Here is a 5,031-nt window from a genome sequence, read left to right as displayed (position 1 = left end):
TGGCTGGCCAAAAACAACACGTGCTTACTGAAGAGCACATTCTTAAAACCATAGCTTTGTGGTTAGGGGATATGACCAATCCATAACCCTAACCCTAGCCATAACTTCTCTGAGCAATTTCCAATATGTCTCAGTTTTCTGTTTCTACGTAAAGGATCACCTCAAAATATAATGGCTTAAAACAGCAACCATTTATTTACTCATGATTCTGCAAATGAGCTCAGCCAGGTGGTTCTGGGGTTTTTCTCATTTATGATTTCTCACGTGGCTACAATCATCTGGTAGTTTATCTAGGGCTGGACGATCCAAGAGGGCCTCACTCACATGCCTGGAGATTAGCTGGGGCTGCTGGCTGTTAAGTCTCAGTTCTCATCCATGCAACCTCTCCAACAAGATGGCCTAGCTTTCTTACACTTTCTTACAGGTGATCCAAGAATACAAGCCCCAGTACAAAAGCATATATCAAGTCTCTGGCTTGACATTTGCTGATGTCTCATTGGCCAGAGCATGTCACATGGCCAAGGCCAGAGTCAGTGTGGGAAGGCGATACATAAGGGAGTGAGTACCAGATGCATGATTCATTGGCAGCCATTAAAATAAGAATCTACCATGCTAGAGGACAGAAAATTCCACAACATACTACCCTAAAATGGTGAGTTTTACTGAGAGTCACCTAGGGAAGAGGTATGACTCCCTGGCCAAAAACTGAAACCAAGTAGGACAAGCCCAGAGAAAAATTTATCTCTTCTGGCTTGAGCCAGCCTGGGAGACTGAGGGAGCACTGAGGTGATGGGTTCTAAGATGAAAACTCCCCATAGATTCTGGAGAGGAGCTCAAGGTACAGACAAAATACAGGCAAGGTGGCTTTGGATTTTTCCCAGCTCTTTAAAGCTGAAGGACATTTACTGAATATAGCTTCTGAGCCATGGATGCCATCTATGGCAATGGCAGACAGGGCTATTTTCCATCCAATGTCCATTCTCCCCTTTGTCCTTAGAACCCCATTTTATTCAAGGAAACAATCTTCTCTGCTGATAAACTATTATTGATCATCCTCCCTTGACACTTAGCATGGCCACGTGAAACGAAGTTTGGCTAATCAAATGTAACTACAAGTTACATTAGAAGTTGGGTAAAAATTTCAGGAAGGCTCTTTTTAAAGGGAGGGCCTACACTAAGGCCCTTGGTCCTTTCTGTTCTTCCTTCCTGGTATATGTACATGATGGCTGGAGCTCCAGCAATCATATCAGACTATAAAATGACCTTGAAAATAGAGCCCTCATGTTAAGGATGGTGGAATTGAAAAATCAGTGTCTGAGTCCCCTGTGATAGACCTGCAGGCTTCTTTTACAAGAGTGAATGAATTCATATTTTTATGCCATTCTTTGTTTGAGTTTTTGGTCAATACACATGAACATAGTCCTAACTAATACATCAAGATAGGTTGAATAACTTGTATTATGTAAATTGGGCTGTTGTGGTTTCTTGAAACTTGGTATTTACTTTCCTTTTGTTCTTTCCTGTTATACAGAAAAGTCCTTTGAAGACTTTCCTCACTGGTGAGTCTATAGAACCCTCAGATCCACTGTGAGATGGACCTGATTCAGGACTCCATTTATTACCTGGTCTCCCATTTGCCCCCACTATAAAAGTGGTCCACAAAAATGTTTTGGTTCCCTGGATAGCAATGTTAAATTGTACCCCAGGTCCAACAGTCCTTGTAATGTTTGGGTATTGCCTTTTCCCCAGTGATTGGTTATCTGCGTAAATGCCATAGGTGTCCTTGGGAAAGGACTAGGGGGATTGTTACCATATACACTTGCCATGGTATTGCAGGGTCCTTCCTCCTGGAGATATGGCCTCTCCCTTAATTCAGGGGTTCTAGGTCTTAAAACAGCTCGGGGTCTGGAAACTGAGCAAGGGATCATGACTTTTGGGTCTGGCTACATTCAGCCTTTTTATCATCCATCCTTGATTTCTCTTGATTGCATAAATTAAGCAATACCCTTACTGCCTGCCTTCTGTCTTGCTCCTAGGGAAGACATCTTGTATTAACTAACTCTGAGCCTTCTTAGAGGTCAAACCCACTCACCCCATGCCCCTCTGATTTTGTAGCCTCATTGCTTCTGACGATTAAAGACCAACAGGTCTTTATTATTTTAGAATCCTATTATCCCCTTGTTACCAGGAAGCTCAGTTCTATATCAGCATCTCCTATCATCATGGACAAATACCAGTGAGCATTTCAGTGAATCTGGTGCCCTCTCACCAGAGCATTTTGTTAATACATTGATAAATAGACTGTTCTCTGAGCCCTCTCCCAGAACATAATCAGCTAATGGGCTCGCTGACCTTAGATTGTATGTCTATTCTAGCATGCCCTCTTCTCTGAAACTTCTGATCTGTTTTTCACTGCCTACCACAGCAGCTCTGGAATTTCTATTTCGCTTGGTGTGAGCCTTCCCTTTCTTTTCAGGGTCATTGCCAATATTGTTAAATCACATATCATGGAAGCGTGTTCCCATGATTAAACACCTTTATTATGTTCTAACTTCCCTTCATGCAGCACCCTCAGGACACAGTTCCATACACATCCTCCCAGCAGCAGCTACCATGTTGGTAAGATCTTGCACCTCCTTCCAGGTAGAGTTGCTATCCTTCCTTAGCAGGCCAGCACTTCCACAGATGAGTTTTATTGTGATTTTACCCTAATTATTGACCTGGTAGCCAGGATATGAGGTGGGTGTGGATCCCGAGGGGACCTCTTATTGTCTTGCGTGGCAGAGGCTTCCAAGTTGTTTTCAAGCAAGAGGGTGGGAGGGAAGGTCCTTTAACAGGGAGTAGTGTGCCCTTTCTGCAGCCCTAGGAAGTTCCAATTTCCCCATTTCATGTCATAGGCTACTACTCTTTCCCAGTCAGGGCCATGGCCTTGGTGTCACAGACTTTCTAATGTTAAAAATTCAACCACCTCTGGAGCACTAGTATTCTTATATGCACTATCCCTGATCCCTTTGATTTTTCTGCCCTCCAGCTGCAGGAGGCGTCTGCTTATATGCTGCCCAAAAGGCCTTCTGTCTTTCATACTTAACCTTTAATTAATAATTAATATCCCTCAGTTTTCATTGTCTTACTCTATTTGATTAATTTTCCCCAGGAATAGCCATCCAATTCCACAGTTCTTATAATTACTACTTCCACCCAACTTCTCAGACACCTGTGGTATTGCCCCTAGCTCTGCATTCCTTTCTACAATCCACCCATAAATTCCTTTCCATTGGTAACCCATCCCAGTACACCAGCCGTGACAGTTTTAATGAATGCATTGTTACAAGCCTGGGGTGATCCGTGTTCCACTTGCCACCAGTGATGCTGTCCTCAGTGCCAGTCAGCTGGCAGATGATCCTGCTCCAAAATCTCATTGTAGGGTTGGCTTCCTCATACCACACCTGGCACCAACTCTTATAGATGTGGTTCTCTGGGAAACACGCTCTAAGAGAAGATTTGTATGCAGGAAGTTTACTGGTAAATGTTTTCATGATGAGAACATCTGTGGGGGAGTGAAGCAGGAGAATTAGGCAGAGAGAGGGGTTGAGTTGCAGTACAATCCCACCAAGAGTTCTGGAGCTAGGATGCCCAAGTTTGAAGCAAGGTATCCAGCTTCACCTTGAAGTCTGACCCCTATGAGATGCATGACCTTGGATGAAGTGGCTTTCTTCAGCTTATAAGGGCAATTCCTGGAGAGCAACTCAGCTGACAGTCCTCAGCTACTAACATTCCCAGCAGCTGATGGAATGAGCGTGTCTCTGCCCTAAAACGGGGATCTGGAAAGCACAGCACACATTCACCATAGCCGGGGAGACACCGCAAGTGAAATGGTCTCTTCAATATCAACAGGAATGAATGAATCCAATGTGTTAGAGATGTTGAAGACCCAGAAGCAGTACTTAGCAATCCAAAGTAAAGTAGAAACACATGATTACTATTCTACAGGACTGGGACTAGGCTGAGGCAATCAAGACACACCAGACACAAAATTTAAGGAAACATTCACCCTCAAGCTTGTGCCAGTGAAGGGCTTAGCACTCATGTTACCCCTGAGAGTGAGTGCCTCCTTAAATTTTGTATCCTAGGCACCTTGCTTGCCTTGCCTTCCTCCCCTTGCTGCTATTATAGGCAGTAAAGTCATCATTGTAATTAAAATGTTCTGATCCATGTGAAACTTTGGTGACTTTTAATATATTATTTGGTCCCTAGAATAAAAATACAAAGTTAAACTGCTAAGGTCCTACTTGACTTGAATAAAAAAACACAAAGTCCTAAGAGTGACAACACTTTGCCCAATTTTCAGTCCTGAATCCATTCACAGAGTTGGTGAAGAAAAGTCTGGGTTCCATTGAGGAAAGAAGGAACCTGAAGTAACACCACAAGTGGGTACTGTGACTCTTCTTCTGACTCTTCTCCAAAGGGACCTTTAGCTATTCATCAGTATAACCATGCACTAGGAAAAAAGGGAAATACCCCAAATTTTAGAAAACTATCGTTACACTGAATCAAGGGTAATTCTAACTCCCAGAGCTCCCAGATATCACTACAGCCTACCAATCACAGTAGAGATAATAAAGGACACATGATATGCTGACTTTTTCTTTAACTTTATCCACCTCACCAGAGGTCCAATGGGACTGCCATACTATCCATGATTACCAAAAATATAGATGTCCTCAGCAACTCAAGAATACTTTCATTGCCTTCTAACCCATAGAGTAAGGACTATTTTAGTAGACAAGACCAAGTGGAAACTCAAGGATTTTCCCTCCTTTCCAAAATTGAAAGCCAAAAGCAATTCTGCATTTCTGAGAAATTACCAAGATTGGGGGCATCAAGAAATATTTTTTATATGTGAGGGAAGAGGATGATTCCTATCTCATGTCCATTTATATGTCCAATTCGGCAGGATTGAAAAGAGTATAATCTTGGGAAAATGACAGTGAATTATTTGATGTTCAATCTGGTAGAGACAGCATTTGTAGT

Source organism: Balaenoptera borealis (assembly GCF_965194805.1).
Source record: "Balaenoptera borealis genome assembly, chromosome: 2".
Taxonomy (NCBI): domain Eukaryota; kingdom Metazoa; phylum Chordata; class Mammalia; order Artiodactyla; family Balaenopteridae; genus Balaenoptera; species Balaenoptera borealis.
This window is presented reverse-complemented; position numbering follows the sequence as displayed.